The following is an 18,877-nucleotide window of genomic DNA, read 5'->3' as shown; positions in this document are numbered from 1 at the left end:
ACGACTCTAACTTCTAAGATTGTAAGAGTAGACATTGTTCATCTCATCCATCGGGTTTTTCTCATACCTATACTGTGTCTCTCAACTATATTCATCTCAAGTCAGTCTCATGTGGGCATAGCAGTTGTGGCATAATGGTAGCCAGTGGTTTCTAAACCAAAACCAGATCTCTTCTCCATGTGTCTTATTTCCTGATCTGAGAGTCCATGCATGTCTTAATGTTAACCCTAGAACGGATGGGTACATGATCATTTCTTTGCCAGACAAAAAGGATTGCCCAAGGTCCATTGCTAAGTGCCCTCTACCAAAGTCCTCACTCCATGTAGCAAATTCTGCAGCCATGTCAATAAGTCTTAGTCTTTAGGTATTTATCTTTTCCCCCCAAAATAGCTTCCCCATTTGAGTTTGTATTTAAAACAGTGTGATTTATGACAGTGAATAAGTTGACATAGTAGACTAAAGTAGGGTTTGTGGATCGTTCTGTTTGCCAAAACAGTGAAATAAGTAGGAGACTAAAATTAAAGATTAACTGGTCTCCTTAGTTTACATATTTTACAATCTTAAGAGAGGGCTATAAATTCCTTATCTTTATTTTGAGCTGCACTGATGCTAAATAATTTCCCCTCTGTGAGAATTGTTACTTGATGTGATATATTGAGAAGAAGAAATGTTTTCATCATATTTAATTATGTCAGAAAGAAATCATCAATATTTTAAAAATGATTCAGAGATATGAATGTCTAACATTGTTTTATATCTTCAGAATGCAACTCCTGGGACTAAATTCCACTGATTACAGTCAGCCTTGCTTCAGAGTAGATCCACAGAATTGCTCTGCTTGTCTTGGTTGGCTTGTTCTACTGTTGATTTCATGTTGGTAATTAAGGCACTATAGCACTGAGGTGTTTTTTTTTTCTTCAATGTTTGGCAGTGGAGGTGGAAGTCCCATTGAATGCAACAGACTTATTACTGATCCCTGAGTACAAAATTACAGCCCAACTTGGCTTGATAAATGATATTCATCATTCTATCACACACCATGCTGAGTCTTTTGAATTCCACTCCCTTTAGTTTCACTGCAGGAGCACTTGGGAGACTTGAAAAAAAAAATAAACATGTCCTTTTTATAATATAAGGAAGTCATATACATCATTGCAGTAGGTCCAGGAATCTTGACCTCTGAAGAATTAAAATCAGCCAAGCTCAACAGCTGCAGATTCTGCAGGAAAGCACAATGTGGTGTGCAGTATTCTGCCATTCTCTTACACCCACACTCCCACCTCCTGTAGTCCAAACCATACAATAAGCTTTCAGATTCTTTTGGCCAAGGACCACAGGCTTTGTAAAACCCACCAGAGAGCCTTGGCTCTTGCTTCCTCCTTCATTTCTAACACACATCTTCCTGGGTGAGGTTTTCATTTCCTACTACTCAACCTGTGTACTTTGAAGTACTACTTCTGGGGACATCTGAGCCAAAAGTACTTTGGGAAAATTTGGGAATATGGCAAAAGAATCAGATATATCAAGAATAAAACTGAAAAAAAAAATCTGATGGATTTTTAGAACATAGAGGACACTCTTGTGCTGGTAAAATTAACAGACCGCTGTTGTCCAGAACTGTTTATAGAAGACTTTCCCATTTTCCAGATAACTCCTTGTGATAAACCTTGAAACTTCTTCATGCACAGTATGTGTGCTATCTCTGAAATGCAGTCCTTTGATAGTCCTAGATCAGGGGTATCAAACTGGTGGTCCATGGGCCAGATGCGTCACCTCAGGTCATTCCCACCCCAGCTCCATGAAGGGAAAAAATGTTACAATACATCATGTAACAGCAACACAACGCTGCAAATTTGACACCCGTGTCCTAGATAGTTAGTAAGGAACTAGAAGAACAAATGATGCAATGCAAAAGACGTTGCAAAGATAATAGGATGAATTTTTTCTTTCTTCTTTCTTCTTTCTTTCTTTCTTTCTTTCTTTCTTTCTTTCTTTCTTTCTTTCTTTCTTTCTTTCTTTCTTTCTTTCTTTCTTTCCTTTTCTTTCTTTCTTCCCCTCCCTTCCTCATTTTAGTTTGGTGAATCAGCACATTGCAATATTATTCTCTGTCTAAGAAAGTCTATTTTCCAACATGCATTCAGCCATGAAACTCATCGGGAGACCTTCCCCAATTAAATTCACCAAATCTAAGCTTTCATGGAGTTATTCTGTTGGCAGAATGGAGAGAGAAGGTCCCAGGAGGGTCCTCAGAGCACAAACACAATACATTTTTCATTCTTTCTGAAGGAGAGTGTTGGCCTTGCAGTGAAGTCACATCTGGAATGTCCTGTGTCCTGTCTTGTGCTTCTGTTGACTTAACCTTTTTCACTACAAACATACACTCCTGGGGGGGAGAAAAATAAGTTCTTCAAATTCTTTCATTTATCACCATTTTGGTCTCTTTCACAGATCATTACATTTGCAATTGGGATCATTACTTTCAATCAGGCTCCATAAAAGGGGCTGTTGTGTGTCCAATTATGTTGTTTAAATGTGCAAGGACCATGATACCAGATGGGAAAAGTACTCACGTCATGTCATGCCATCCACGGGGGGGCGGGGGTATCAAAAAAATGGTTTCCTTTGCTGAATTTAATGTACATGGAAAAACTACAGAATCAGAGGGCAAACATAGAGGATTTTTTGACATTTAAATATTTTCATAACGGGAACATATGACAGCTCTTCAAACAAGCATGTTTTCTTATTTTCACAAGGCCCTCCATTAGCTCATGTTGTTTAGATTGGTAATACTTGCAATGAGTAAACGTTCTTAGCACATGGCATGTAAAAACAAACAGCTTCCCTTGTGAGGTGCATTTCCATAGACAATGTTACTAACCAAATAGCATTTTACAATGAAATCCTGTTCTGATCTGTATATGAGAAACATCGTATTGTTGATGATGACGATGATGACGATGATGATGATGATGATGATGATGATGATTGGCCTGGCTCCCACAATGCAGCTGGGTTCTGCTGGCTACTGATCCCATCTCTCTGTCCTTAAGTCTGCCTTATTTTCTGAACCTATCACGCCCTGCCCAAAGAGCTGTGCCCTAAAATAAAACAGGGAGAGCAGAAACTGGAAAAGGACATTGTTTTTCATTGTTTCATTCTTAACCTCTAGTAACGGGTCCTATCTATGGACTACTGCTTCTGTCTAAGTACCTGAACTGTTGCAGAAATTCAGTTTGACTTCAGTTGTAACAAATACCACACAAGGAAGTTTTATAATTAGAGGGCTATAAACTTGGCTATTAGATTGGCAAGCTATTCGAGGTTCCTGCAGTTGGGTAAAAAAAATCCAAAGTCAAAACTAATGAGATGAGTCCCATGAGATTCTCCAGCCACCTTAGAAAAAAATGGCCCAACCTTCACAAGATCAACAAATTCGCATGACACTTCTGTTATTTTTTAAGTAATGTTTGTTTCATTTGGGAAGACAATGGACACTATTTTACACTGCAATTGAAACATTGGCTCTCATACTTTGTTGTGTTGCTAAATCCTGTGGTAGCATAACCATACGATGAGAAAAATGTATGTACTATTCATACGGTATGTCTCTATAATTAGAAATAATTATCCCAAATTGCTTCCTCATCCATTCTCTCCCCAGACCCCTTCACTTCTATTTACTCAAATGGTTCTTTCCTGGGACTTTAGTAGGTGAAGGTTTTTAGACACTACTGGAGATAAAAAGCATCACATACTATATGTTGGAGATCAACTATTTGATCAGTTGCTAAGTTATAAAATTGACAGCTCAGTAGAAAAATTGGTTAATTATGCTAAATAAAACACAGCTAAAGCTATGGCCATTTAATATAATTTTTAAAATATCAAAATTACAACTGCTTCTATATGATATGTTTCCTTATAATGATCACATGAAAATATAAGTACTTGTATATTTTTCCATGCTCATAAGAAAAATAAACAGTTAAATACAGTTACTAACAACATGAGATTCTCCTCTTAAAATTCTGGCCAAGAGAAATATTATCCTAAGTAGTTCGTTATGAAAATGTTTGAATAAAACAAGCAGTTCCAATAAATTATTATTTTTTAAATCTAACAATCTTTAATCAACTGAGACTTTAATAAGTCTGAAGATAACATGACATGAACATGTTATCAAGAGCATTTAGTAATCATAAAATACTTTAACTGATGGTCTATTTGGCATTATTGCACTGGACACAGATGATTGATGAGTATATGAAAAAAAAGTTAGATTCCATGGGACATCTGTTGTTACTGCTGTTTTAGCCAATAAAAAGGTTAAAATTGTTGGATCACAGAATTGTCTGGTGTAGATTTTGTAAACTAAAGTTACTGCATTAAAGAAACTGGCCCAGGATGTTCAAGAAAAATTAAGTTGGCAATGAATCAGTTGAGACATCTACAAATATATGGCAGCAAAAATATCATATAACAGTCAACGGTGCTTCAAACGTCAAATTGGCTGCAAATAACTACAAATAATAGTTTGAAGTTCTAAACCTTTTTATATAGTTAGCCAAGGTAAGATTTTCTTGTTGTCTTGACACTTTAATGGCATGACAACAGCATTTGCTTTAGGTTTCTGGCTCTATTAATTTCATCTCCTGCAGGAGAGACTGTTGGAGTTGATGACATCTTCGCATTAGTATGAATCATCTGCCTGCCTTGCCTCTTATTTTTTTTCCCATGACGTTTGCAATCACAGTTCTCCCTCCAGAGGGCAAAAGCAGACCATGTTCCCCAAGCAAGCTTAGAAGGCTAAATCCAGAGCTTAAAATGACTGATGGACATAGCTGCAGACTAGAGGACCAGAGAAGAGAAGTTCAGGCCTGCCCATGCACTCTAATTACTTTCTTTCTCTGCCCACAGTTGCTTCTATTATGGACTAATCTCCATAGGAAAATCAAATTAGCACCTGTTAGGAGAATTTAAAACCTTCAGGAAGGAAAATTAACGCCCTTAGATTATAACAAATTTGCATGCTCTCCTTTTCACTGTCTCTCAAGCCGAGATTCTATTTTTATGTTATAACACAACAGTCATGGTGCTTTCCAGCTATTCCCCACTGGCAGTCTCCAGATGTGTTGTACTAGCTAGATAGAAGGAGCCAAGTTAAAGAGTATATTGTAGGAGTGTTACAAAAAATTAAGTGATACTATCTGGCTGGAATGAAATGGGAATTGAGGTCTCAATTTTTAAATAGATAGAAAAAGGTTCCCTCAGTACATTATCACATCAGTTTTCCCACGCTGGTTGCTGAAAATTAAGGCTCATCATCCAGATTGAGCAAGATGATGGAAAGTATGAACTATATAAGAGATAAGAAGTTATTTTCTCGGAAAGTTTATTCTGAAAATAGTATCCTAGCTTTTCAAAGCTTCTTTTAAGCAAGAAAACAATAGCTTTCAACAACAATATTTTAATGACAGTGTTTCCAACTAGCTCTGATGTTGTGTGGCAAGTGAAAATGAGTTTAAAAAAAAAATAAAACAAATCAAATTAAACTCCAAGAGAGAAAAATAAAGAGAGTGATATAAGGAAAACAAAATTTCCTAAGCTCCTAGCTGAAACAGATATGCACACCAATTCACCTTTCTATCTTTCCCATGAATGAACACTGCAAATAAGAATTGAAGAGTGTATTCCAGATAAAGAACATTTAATACAATCCTCCCGAACATCAGTCACTTTAGAATGCAAGTGACTATGTGCTGGAATTTAAAAAGGAAATGTGTTTTGAGAGATGATGTGCAAGTATCCTATCCAAGTAGTTTCAGTATGCTACTTCATAAAGTTTGATTTAAATTAGTCCTTTCGATCCATTTGATCCTTACTTACATTTGTCTCAATAGTCACATAAAATAGCTGGGTTTTCATATTTACTTGAAAACCATTACTGTCTTTTTGTTCTTTCACACTGCATCTTTCTCTCTCCCTCCTGCATTCCCATGTTAAATATATTTATTAGATTTGCTTTCCATCCATCTCGCTTTGAGGCAAAATATCTTAAAATAGCATGTATTAAAATAAAACCAGTTAGATTACAGTAGATTAAAATATTCAGGACAAAGTCCATGTATGTCTTTAGCTGGGTCAGGAAGGGAAAATAAAAACTAAAACTTCATAAATTACAGTCCTAGAAGCAAAGCCTGGGTAAGAAGATGTCTATTCAACAGGTGTTTAAAATGCATAACTCTTTCCAAATATTCGGGTGTAAAGCATTCCAGAGAGATGGCATCACTCCAAAGGAAAAAAAAAAACATCTGTTAGTAACTCAAAGGTGGCAATCAGAATGTACAAGCAACAAAACTCCACTAATATAGCTCAGCTCCAAATCAGGGAAGCCAATGTACCTGATATCCTGATTCCAAGTTATTCTGGACCTCACAAGCCAAGCAAAAACCACACTTGGTAGTTTACAGGAAGCCAATGCAGCTGCTTCATTACTCGTGTAATGTGTGTATGGTTAACTACCCCATTCGACAAAATGAAACCTGCATTTTACACTAGTGTAACCAGTATACTCCAGTCAGAATCAGCTCAAGATTACTGTGCAATCTTGGAGAAACAATTCTTAGCTCCCAACTTCTGAGAAGGGCGCCAAAGCCAGGAGGCATGGTTTTACAGGGAGTAAGAGCTCTCTTTATTCCCAGTGGAAATCAAATAGCCCACTTCTTGGTGGCATTACAAAGAAGACTAAGCTACTTCTAGTTAGATTTTGTTCTCTTTTATTTTTATTGATTGGTTGAAATGAGGGAAATGATTTGGTTTTAAGAATTTTATTTTTATTTTAACTTCTACAGTGGATGTTTTAATATTTATATCATGGAAACCACTGAGAACCAATTCCGGTTGTGATGGAATATGGATGTATTTATTTTTAAAAAATAGTGCAACTTCCAAACCAGACACAAGAATAGTCTTGTATTACTGTTAAATTTGCAGGATATTGTCCTCCTGACAATAGAGGTGTCTTGAGCTTCATATAAACAATGTTGAATTGCATACCTGTTCTTTCCAAGGAATTGCAATTCCCTGATTCCTAGATCTCCATCTTGTCAGATTTCAAGATCACATCATTTTCTTTCATCTAGTCCATCACTAATTTCACACTTTTCTCTTCTAAATGAAGGCAATACAGGAAAAAAGAGGGTGTAAAAATCAAAATCAAAATAAATGGAAGGATTGCTTAAAATTTTCCATCAAATTTAACACGAATTTTCAGCAGATCTAGGGCCCAAAATATTTCCATAAAATCTCAGTTGAGATTTTAGTTGGTAAAATATGAATGGACCATAATTAGATTCATTACAGACTGAATAACCATCACCATCATTCAGTTTTCCTTAATGTTTCTTACCACCCTGGAGAGCAGTCTTGTGTATAGTGCCACTCAGAGGTGGTATTCAGCAGGTTCTGACCAGTTCTGGAGAACCAATAGTGGAAATTTTGAGTAGTTCAGAGAACCAGCAAATACTACCTCTGACTGAAGATTTTATGGTATCCTTCCCCTGACACACCCACCAAGCCACATCCACAGAACTGGTAGTAAAAACATTTGAATCCCACCACTGGTGCCACTGAACAATTTCCTAGGTCGTATACTAGTCCATATTTTTATAAATGATTTGGAATATTATTAAATACTTGCATGAACCAAAAGGAGGGTTGGAAAAAACAACTACAGACCGCTCACATCCTAGACATAATCTGTTTCAACTGCTCCCCTCAAGACACCGCTATTGCAGGTCGAAACAACTACATTCAGAGACAGTGCCATTACTCTACCAAACGCTTAATTCTCACAGCACTAGATCAGGCCTAAGAAATGTACCCATGTAGTAGGCTGTATTACTATTATCATCTTTCTCATTTCTCATCCTTTCTCATCTTTCCAACTATTTTCTTCTACTGATTTCTTATTATTTATCACATTGTTTGTATTTTATGATTAATGATTGTAATTATTTATGATCGATGACCTATCGTTTTGTTGTATGTGTGTACACTGAGAGCTTTTGGTGTGTGTCCAATCACACTTGGCCAATAAAGAATTCTAATCTAGTCTAATCTAATCCACTCTACTCTACTCTACTCCATTTTCTGTTCTATAAGAAGAATTAAGATGCAATATATTTTTTTCATGAATTTTTATTTTTATTCAAAAAAAGTTAAAATACAAAACTCCAAAAAAGAGTTTTATAAAAACAAATAAAAAATGAGCAAGACATTTTAAAAATGTGCATTAAAAATGACAGAAACACATATACACATATTATCCTCCCTGGTTGCATACTGATAAGTATATTGCAGAAATATTAGTTGCCTGCCCCTTGTGGAACAGGCCCCAAATTTTTAAATTTTGAACTCTGTGTGCAAATTATTAAAATGCAAAATAATCTTGACATACAAGAATATTGGACCGAAGCCAACACAAGATTTCAACAGTGATAAGTGTTGCCCTGTGAGCCAAACTAAACAAGTACAATATAGGAAGTGGGGAGAATAAGTTTGACAGCAGTACCTGTGAAAACAATCTGGGTAGCACTACTAATCACCAGTTGGACATGAACTATCAGAATGAAGCGGTTTCTTTTTTAAAAATCCTAGTGCAATCTTAGATTATATCTGGAAAAATGTTTATCTAATGATTGTCTTATCTTATTAATTTTAACCAAGGTTCCCAAAAGATGGCATACTCCAATTCTAATTCTCTCATCTTTTCCTGTCTTTCTTTCATTCTATTCAGACGGAATAGCTGTGTAATGGCTTTTCATTAGTGGCGTTATACAATCTCCACATAAAAACATCCAGATGTTTCATTAACAAAAAAAGTCATCAGATCATGGAACAATGATATTTCCATCCTATTTTGTACTGGTCATTTTGTCCATCTTGGTTGTGGATGCTATGTTTCAATAAACTGAAATGAGTCTAGTTGACAGTGAACTATAAGGCAAAGGAGAAAGACTTTAAATTGAGAAATTATTTGAAAGAAATTAGTATATTTAATCTAGAGATATTTGAATTAAAAGTAATGTGAGAGCTAAATAAATAATTTAAGGACTATTACATATAAAATGAAACAGTTTCATTTTCATTTACTCCAGAATATTACATTAAAAAGCATCATTATATAGAAAGTGCAAAGAAGCCAAATTTAGGTAAACATTAAGAGAAACTTCCTAATGATAAGGTCTATTTGAACATGGAACAATGTGTGTCTCCTTCATGTAAGCTATTTAAACAGAGCCAGAACAATTATCTGTCAGTAATAATCTAATCTCATTCTTCATTGTAGAACTTGCACTGGGATTATCTTTAGCATATTATAATTAGTAAACTAAAGTAGCTCATGTCTGTGAAATCTGAAACCACAACTCTGTTATCTCTATTGCATTCTTAACAAGTTGTAGCCTATAAGACCATTTGCCATAGAATACCTTGGAAGCCATGATGGTGAGGCCATCTGTACATACCTAGAAGCACTAAAAGCTAGGTTATTCACTACCAGCCCTTCAGTGAGATCCAAGAGCTTGGAGATGACTGCTGCAATGGAGTAATCAGACAGTCAGTAAATCAACAGTAAGCACATTCTGCCCTTAATGCCTGGTGTAATATAAGACACTCAAACTCAGCCATGTGTGTGTGAGACAGGGCTTCATACCATAGCCAAGATCTCATGAACAATAATTGCCAAGCTAATAGCAATAGCTCTTAGACTTATATACTGCTTCACAGTACTTTTTCCTGCCTCTCTAAGTGATTTACAGAGTCGGTATATTGCCCCAAACAATCTGGGTCCTCATTTTACCAACCTCAGAAGTATGGAAGGCTGAGTCAACCTCGAGCCGATGGGACTTGAATTGCCAAACCGCTGGCAATCAGTAGTCAGCAGAAGTAGCCTGCAGTACTGTACTCTAACCACTGTGCCACCATGGCATCAGAGCTGCTGAAGACATGCAAAAACCTAGTGGCCAAATTTCAGATAAGTGTATATCTTGTCTTTTCCCAATCATGTCTTCATGGTATACACCTGATCTGTGCGTCCATCTATAATCATATGAAGGAGCAATGAAGGAGGCCCAGAGACATGATATTTACCAATAGCAACTTGATGCCATGTCTCTAGTAATCCTGTAATCCAACCCTTGATAAATAGGCAATGGTCAGAAATGGGGACCTGGACCAAATTTCTCTGGAATAGACTATCCCATTGTCCCAAATCTCCAATGGGCTATCAGTGCATAAATATTAGCTTGTATAGGTGCTCTATATAATATAGATCCCTATATTAGCTTCTTGAAACTCCAACCCTCCATATTTTGCTAGAGATATAATCTCAACCAATCCAACCCAATGAAGCAGCACCTGGATACCAGCCCTCTCCTGTTACTCCATTCATCTTACAAGAGCCACAGTGGCACAGTGGTTAGAATGCAGTACTGCAGGCCAGTGGTGGGATTCAAAAAAATTTACTACCGGTTCTGTGGGCATGGCTTGGTGGGCGTGGCAGGAGAAAGATACTGTAAAATATCCAGTCAGAGGTGGTATTTGCTGGTTCTCTGAACTACTCAAAATTTCCACTACCGGTTCTCCAGAACTGGTCAGAACCTGCTGAATACCACCTTTGCTGCAGGCTACTTCTGCTGATTGCCAATTGCCAGCGGTTCAGCAGTTCGATTCTCACTGACTCAAGGTTGACTCAGCCTTTCATTCTTCTGAGGTCAGTAAAATAAGGACCCAGATTGTTGGGAGCAATATACTGACTCTGTAAACTGCTTGGAGCGGGCTGTAAAGCACTGTGAAGAGGTATATAAGTCTAAGTGCTACTGCTATTGCTTCATGGGCCCATGCCTATTTCAGTATGGCAATATCATAACCATTCCTTTCCTGTTTTCTCACTGACTAGATGCTTGTCTCCCTCTATTCTCACTTCAAGGGGGCTCTCTCTGCCCCATATTTCTCACCCACAGAATGTCCATATCACCCATGTCCAATATTACTACATCCATCACTTGACAATTCTGACTTGACTTCCTTAATTTGGAGCTCAGCAACATTTGGAAGTCTACAAGTTCCTCATTTTTCTCAGATGAAGGGATGAAAATTTCTGGGAGACAAACATTAGATAATATGAAATGGACTAATGGCCTTTCCATTTATGGGGCAGTGTCATTTTATGTTGTAGCTTCTGTAGCACAGTGGTTTTCAGTGTGAGTTCACATATAAAACTCTTACTCATCAAATGTACAGTTATTAAATGTTGAAAAACCAAGTGATGCTACATTGAACAAAGGAAAAGTTATCTTTCTTACGGTAGGATAATTCCCTGCCAAAAGTTGCAGTAGCAAAGGAAGTGTTAGTACCGCTTTATAAGGTTTTGGTAAGACCACATCTGGAACATTGCATCCACTTTTGGCCACCACAGTATAAAAAAGATGTTGAGACTTTGAAAAAAATGCAGAGAAGAGCAACAAGGATGATTAGGAGACTAGAGGCTAAAACATACGAAGAACAGTTGCAGGAGTTCGGTATATTTAGTCTAGAATGACTAGGGGTGACAGGGTAGCAGTGTTCCAATATTTGAGGGGCTGCAATAAAGAAGAAGGGGTCAACCTATTTTTGAAAGCACCAGAATGCAAGACAAGAACCAATAGATAGAAAGTAATCAAGAAGAGAACCAACCTAGAACCAGGAGAAATTTCCCAACAGTGAGAACACTTAACCAGTGGAATGGCTTGCCTTCAGAAATCATGGGTGCTTCATCACTGGGGGTTTTTAAGAAGAGACTGGACAGCTAATTGTCTGAAATTGTATAGAATCTTGAGCAGGGGGTTGAAGGAGAAGGTCCCTTCCAACCAATGGTAGGATTCAAATTTTTTTACTACCAGTTCTGTGGGCGTGGCTTGGTGGGCGTGGCAGGAGAAGGATGCTGTAAAATCTCCATCCAGAGGTGGTATTTGCTGGTTCTCCAAACTACTTTAAATTTCCACTACTGGTTCTCCAGAACTGGTCAGAACCTGCTGAATACCATCTCTGCTTCCATCTCTGTAATTCTGTTTTTCTGAATAAAGCAAAATATCCCCCAGTCAGCTGTTGGACCCACGGCCAACTATTATTTCTATAGTGTTTCTCATAACACCAAACTTATCCCTTTATTTAAACTGTTCCAGAATAAGGATTCTGATTACAGATTTTAAAAGGGGATGATCCACAACAGTGCTATAAAAAGATTTTATGGGCTTTCTTCTTTCCTTTCAATAGCCAGTATCTGTAAGTGAAAGGTCAATGCCACTAAACAAGGAGCCTGCGAGTGAAGCACTGATTCTTGACTACCATGTAGCATACTTTGCAGCTGAAAGGCAATTGTTGTAAAACCTGCCAGGGATGGAGTGTAGCAATCGGAGTTTATTGTCATTTGTGCAAAGAAGATTTGACACTTCCCAGGTATTTTACCTTGGGGGGTGTGGGGAAACAGTGGATATTTGATAAAGAAATAAGAGCTCAAGAGTTCACGGCCATGTTTACTATTTCTCCCAGAGTGTACGTGGTTTCTGAAAAGAAAGCAAAAAAGAAAACACTTTATTCAGAAATGAATATATCCCAAGGTCATGTAAAATAATGTAGATGAAGTTTATGCGGGGAATTGATGCATTAAGGCCCTAAGGAAACAGGCTAGTGAGGGCTCTCCAAATCTTATGTGCTTCAGTACCCACCCACAGAAGCACCCAACAAAAGCTTAGTCTTTTAAGCTTCTTGTCTCCCGAGTTTACAAGAAGCACTTACTTTCCTTTTGTGAAAGTTGCTGCACTTTTTCAACTTGCCTCAAAGGGAGGAGGTGGCCTGATGACCAGCTGGAATGCTTCACCCAAACATTTATCTGTCATTCACACAATGGTAATTATGTAAACGATCTTTCCCTATCAGCAGGTTAGAAAACTAAACAAATTGTTATTAGCCCAATGCTGTGGTTCCGAGGGCCAGTTCTGCATCGAAAAGCTGCCATTTGTAGGGTAGCGTTGCAAGCCTTCCAAATGAGCTTTGCGCCCTTCCTATAATGCTTGGCTTAGTGCCCAGTGTTGTCTTGATTTCCTTTCTGATGCAGGCAATCCTCGACTTCAGTTCATTTAGTGGACATTCAAAGTTATAATGGCACTGATCCTACCCTATGGTTTAGGTTCTCCTGCTTCAGCAAGGCGCCGGATTAAAAGAATTCCAAGGTCTCTCCCAGCTCTGTTCTGATTCTGGAAAGAAGTGAATTATGACCAGAGGTGGGATTCAACCGGTGTTACTACCAGTTCGGTACTTACGTTTTATGCACGTGCGTGTAATACAACCAAAGCTGTGCCTCCCAGACAGCTGATAAGCGCTGCGCGCAAGTGCACAGCGTTTGAAAAGCTTTTATTTCCCTGCTTTTTCAACCGCAGCTGTGCTGCACAATGCAGCTGAAGTTGAAAAAGCAGGAAATAAAGGTCAGGTAAGAGCCTGGATGGGCAGGTGGGCCAAACAACAGCAGACACAGAACCGGTTCTGTGTCTGCTGCTTTTCAGAGCTACCGGTTCTACAGAGCCAGGCAGAACCGGTACCATCCCACCCCTGATTAGGATCGTTTTTCACACTTATGACTGTTACAGAAGTCCCAAGGTCATATGATCAAAATGCAGACACTTGGCAACTGACTCATATTTATGATGGTTGCCATGTCCCGAGGTCATGGGGTGCCCTTTGGCAAACTTCCTGACGAGCAAAGTCAATGGAGAAGTCAGGTTTGCTTAACAATTGTGTTACTAACTTAACACCTGCAGTGAATCACTTAACAATGATGGCAAGAAAGGTCATAAAATGGGGCAAAACTCACTGAGTTAATGTCTCACTTAGCAACAGTAATTTTGGGCTCAATTGTGGTCGTAAGTCGAGGACTACCTGGATTTGTTAAGAAGCAAACAAGCAGAATATCCCTCCCTAAAATGTTACAGAATAGCATAACTTGGTAGCATGAGGAATCTTCAATCTCGACAGTGGTGTCTTCAAAGTGTGGCCAGACAGTGATAGTGGACACTTCTGATCTGACAAAGTTTTGCCCTAGAATGCACATTTCACCCCTTAAAGGTTATAAACATATTAGTGGCATAGAAATGTACTTTAACTCAGGGTACAGCCAGGGCAATTCAAAACAGACTTTTTTTCTCACCTGTGGTGCAATGATGACAGGCAGCTCAAACTTGTCTTGTCCCAGTTCACAAAATCTCTGTGGAGCTCCAGAATCAGTTGTCAATTTGTTCGATGACGTGGCAGGCACAGTGGGGAAAAAAAAAGCATGAATGGGGGCTTAGTGAGAAAAAGGAAGGAAGGAAGGAAGGAAGGAAGGAAGGAAGGAAGGAAGGAAGGAAGGAAGGAAGGAAGGAAGGAAGGAAGGAAGGAAGGATGGATTTCAGAATGTACAAGTGCAATCTCAGAGTTAGTGCTTTGCAACATGACCTAGATCCCAATACCCAGTTAGAGTGGAAAATTAATCAACATGGGAACCAGGATGAAAAACAGTAATTTTCAATTTTAAATCAGTAGAATTCAAGGTGACTTCAGGAAGAATTTCTTAATTAAATTCATTTTATTTATTTATTTATTTATTATTAATTAATCATTTAATTAATTAATTAAACTCATGGTTAACCGCACCAAACTTGATTGCAGGAAATACAACTTCAGCAACAGACTGGTCAATGTCTGGAATACTCTACTTGACTTGTGGTTTCTTCCCCAAACCCCAAAAACTTTAACCTTAGACTGTCTACTGTTGACCTCACCCCTTCCCTAAGAGGTCTGTAGGGGGCGTGCATAAGCGCACCAATGTGCCTACCATCCCTATCCTATTGCTTCTTTTTATTTTTCTTATATGTATCCATGTATTCATAACTATGTTTATACTTATACCTATTATCTTGTAAGCAATTGACAAATCAAATAAAATACATAAAATACATAAAAAATAATGGTAAGAACTGTCAACAATGGAATAGAATGTCTTAGAACAGAATTAAAATAACCTTTAAATTAAGATTGTTGTGACCTCTACTCTGCATGCATTTTAACATCATGCATTCCTACAATCGTGCTAGCTCAGATACTATATAAAGAAAATGTTAAATGCTAAAGTTTTGTTTTTTCGGAAACTAGAAAGCCCTGCCTATTTCCAATAGAATCAGGCCACCTAAATTTGTTTTATTTATTTGTAGAATAACCTTTGATGCAGTTAGTTCCTAATTCAAAGAGAGTTGGATGGTGAGACCAGAAAACTCCTTCTTTAATTGGAATCCAAATAGGAACAACTGGTCTTCCTGTGAGGTATGATTTCAAAAACCCAGGCAGGAATGATCTGTTGGGTCTCCTCTGATAGATATATATATCCTTAGTTATAGATTTGCTAATTTTTCCAACGTTGTAGGGGAGGGAGTTGAGAGAAGGCAAACAAAGTGGATAAATGAAGAAAGCTTACCACACCACTCCTCCATAGGAAATCTCTGCCACATGGGTAATTCTTGCAGTTAAAGAAAACAGCAAACTTTATTTACAGGGTAAATCATTTTGACTTATCTTGAAAGGGTTGCTCATGGCAGAGTGACAAGACAGTTTTCCCTGGTTGCACAGTAAATGGTTGACTGAGAAAATGTTTTCTTTCTCAAACCCTTCTCCCCACCCAAACAACTAAGGAAAAGGGGAGAAAAGGAAGAAAAAGAAGCAGCAGTGTTTCATAATACACTGTTGATGGTCTCCAAGCTGACAATTCTAAAGGTTTGCAACCTCAAATTCAAGCAGGCGATCATTTCAAGAAATATGAGTGTCTGAAGGATTTATGAGTAAGTAAATTGATTTGACTTCCTTTATGAACAGTGAGAAGTGATAATGTTATCTAGTTTGGGTAATGAAACCTCTGCAAGAAAAACAGCCAGGCTCAGGGAGCACCAAAGACCATGTTTGTGTATTTGTTTGTTTATTGACGCAAGTCAAGAGGAGATACGAACCAAACCAAACACAAGTCATTTGTACTTTTGCTTTTAAATCAGTAGCTCCTTCTAAAACTAATCAACCCATTTTAATTACACAGTGATTATCTTGGGGAGCTACAAATCAAGTCTGTTATTCTCTGCAAAAAACAGTGACATAATTGTAGGCTATGAAAACCCCATGAAAGCAGGCAAGTTTAATTATGACCATAATTCCTCACAGTAGTTGAAATGGAAAATAATAGCTAATGGCACCCAAGGGCTCAAAAAAAGAAACATTTAACAAACATTGGAAGCTGGCATGAAGCTCGGTGTAAGAAACGCTTAATGCTGCACGATGGGACAAAATGCCTTAATTTTTGCAAATACATTGATGAAGGTCTCAGCTATGACTCACCAGATATGGAAGATATAAGTGTGTTAAATCAGTTATCAGTTATTTTAATATTGTATTCAGTATTTTAATTCTGATTCTGTGTTTTTGCTGATTCAGATTATATTAAATGGGGATGTATTATCATTAGCCACAGGGTTATATATGTAAGATGAGTGGCCATATAAATTTCCTAAATAAATAAACATTCCAAATCACAAATTATAAAGCATATTTTATGGAATACTGGTGCAAAAGGGGCTGCACTGAACCTCTTTCAAGCTGTTGAGGTTTGAATAAATTCCCTATCCTGAGTTTAATTTACAAAGTATTTAACAACCCAGCCAGGCAAGGGTAAAGGGAAAACACCAAGCAGCAGAGGAAACCAAGAAGCCAGATTTTAAAGATGTGAGAAAAACACAGGACCACAAAGGAGCAAAGCTTGCAAATTTTAGCTCATTTCTTTTTCAAAACACCATTCTAAAAAGAGAATTATAATAATTGTACAACACCCTAGATTTAATAACTGTTGTTGATAAGAGACAAAATGTCTGAATAGTGGATATTGCAAAGCCTGAAGACAGAAGAGAAAGAACTGGGAAAAAAATCACAAAATATAAAAACATTCAAATAGAATGACTGTGGCAAAAGAAAGCAAAGATAGTTCTAATAGTGATAGGAGCCTTGAGTGCAATCCTAAAATATCTTAGCACCCCTTGAATGCCAGCAGCATTGACAAAATCACCATTGGTCAATTGTAGAAGGCAGCTTGACTTCAAACAGCTTACATCCTGCAACCCTGATCTGTAACACCATCAGACAATATGAACCTATCCCAGGACCTCTAGAAAAATCAAGTCTGAACATCTGGCTGGCTGTGAGATCAATAATAATAATAATAATAATAATAATAATAATAATAATAATAACAACAACAACAAATAAAAAATTAAAATTGGTTTGGGGTGCCTCACAACAATCAAAGCAATTGTTATCAAATCAATAAACACAAAAGATAAATATAGAGTAAAAGCATGCTGAAGTGAAGGCTCACGCTCGGTCAAGCAAAGGCCTGAGTGAAGAGCCAGCTCTTCCAAATATGATCATAGTGATCAGGTGCAAAATGAAACAAAACATTTTATGATCTTCCCTTATCTTTTCAAGATTTCACTAACATGCAATGGCTGTTACTACCAAAATGAAAAGAATACTTTGACTAGTGGCATAATGTTTTCCATGTTCCCATGGATTCCCTATAGGAGACCCTATAACATTTCAAACAAGCGTCTGTCCAAACTCTTCTTTAAAAACCCCAGTGTCAGAGCACTCACAATTTCTGTAGGCAAGCCATCCCACTGGTTAATTGTTCTCACTGTCAAGAAATTTCTCTTTAGCACAGATAAAAACGTTTCATGGTTTTAAATGAACCTTGGTCAGCTTGCCCATTTCCCCAGTGCAAAATATCTAGATTAGTAGCACTCAGAAAAGACACTGATGCAAAATCTAGAATGGTTTTTTTAAAGAGGAGCAAAGCTTTAAGGGCAAGTGCTGAATAGAATTATCACAATCAAACCAGTTTGCTCTTCAGAGATTATAAGAGGCATGATAAGTATTCACCTTGAGTCTGTGGAAATAGGCTTTCAATTATTAATCTCCTTGTGACATGCAAACCTGAGCTGGATAGGCTGATAAGTATGTGTTGTGGTTCGCAGGCAGCCGGTGCAGACGTCAGCAGAATCGGACAGTAGGGAAGAACAGGGACCAGTCCAGGACTCTGGAGGGGACTCGGATCAGGTTCCTGCATCCGATGGGGCCAGGACCATCTGGGAGTGGGGTGCTGCCTCCAAAGCCTTCAGAATCTGGCAGCAGCAAGGCAGAGGACCCAGGGGAGCCTGTTCCCCGTGCGACTGTGCGCAAAGCTGCTAGATGGCGAGAGCAGCTGAAACAAAAGGGGCAACTCGGGAGTAAGGCTGGGAGGTGATTGCCCCTCCCATAAGGTATAAAGGACAGGCAAAGATGGTGACACCTTTGCAGGAAGCAAAGTCGTTTGTTCAGTTCAGATTCATTCTTGAAGCTCTTTGTACTTTGGTTGGGTTTTTTTTTCTAGTTCATTTGATACTTCTGTTATTGGCAGAACTTCACAGAAAAGAAAGGTGGGTGCTTAACTTGGGGGAATGTTTGAGATCAATTCCAATTGGGAATGAAAACAATTCCCAGCATTGTAATAAAATAAGTCTTGTTTTTAAAATAAGTGTATGTGTAATTTGTGTCTAGGAAGCCTTGGTCAGAACTGTATGCTAAGTACAGAAATGAGGAACATACAAAATGAGCTGATCAACAATCTTTCTCATTCTGCCATCAAAGCAGCTCCATTTTTCTTTGCAGTCATGGCTACAATCCAAGACATGAGTAAAAAAGATGAGCCTGGCAAGCTGACTTGCTGAGTATC

The 18,877-nt window shown here is 37.9% G+C and overlaps 2 long non-coding RNA genes across 2 annotated transcripts; one reads left to right on the top strand and one right to left on the bottom strand.

Annotated features, from left to right (window-relative positions):
• Positions 1-746: 746 nt before the first annotated feature.
• Positions 747-17,991, bottom strand: LOC148126132 (uncharacterized). Its single transcript, XR_015742860.1, has 7 exons — positions 17,760-17,991; positions 15,548-15,589; positions 14,246-14,382; positions 12,511-12,608; positions 7,060-7,173; positions 2,882-3,101; positions 747-2,383 (listed from the first exon to the last, which is right to left on the bottom strand). It is a non-coding gene; the product is annotated as an uncharacterized LOC148126132 (long non-coding RNA).
• Positions 15,558-18,679, top strand: LOC148126131 (uncharacterized). The gene is made up of 2 exons (XR_015742861.1): positions 15,558-15,908; positions 18,141-18,679. It is a non-coding gene; the product is annotated as an uncharacterized LOC148126131 (long non-coding RNA).
• Positions 18,680-18,877: the final 198 nt, after the last annotated feature.

The sequence above is a fragment of the Pseudonaja textilis genome, chromosome 3, assembly GCF_049901715.1.
Source record: "Pseudonaja textilis isolate UNSWEBS1 chromosome 3, rPseTex1.2, whole genome shotgun sequence".
Classification (NCBI taxonomy): Eukaryota; Metazoa; Chordata; class Lepidosauria; order Squamata; family Elapidae; genus Pseudonaja; species Pseudonaja textilis.
The sequence above is the reverse complement of the archived record's forward strand: the minus strand, read 5'-3'. Positions and strand labels throughout refer to the sequence as shown.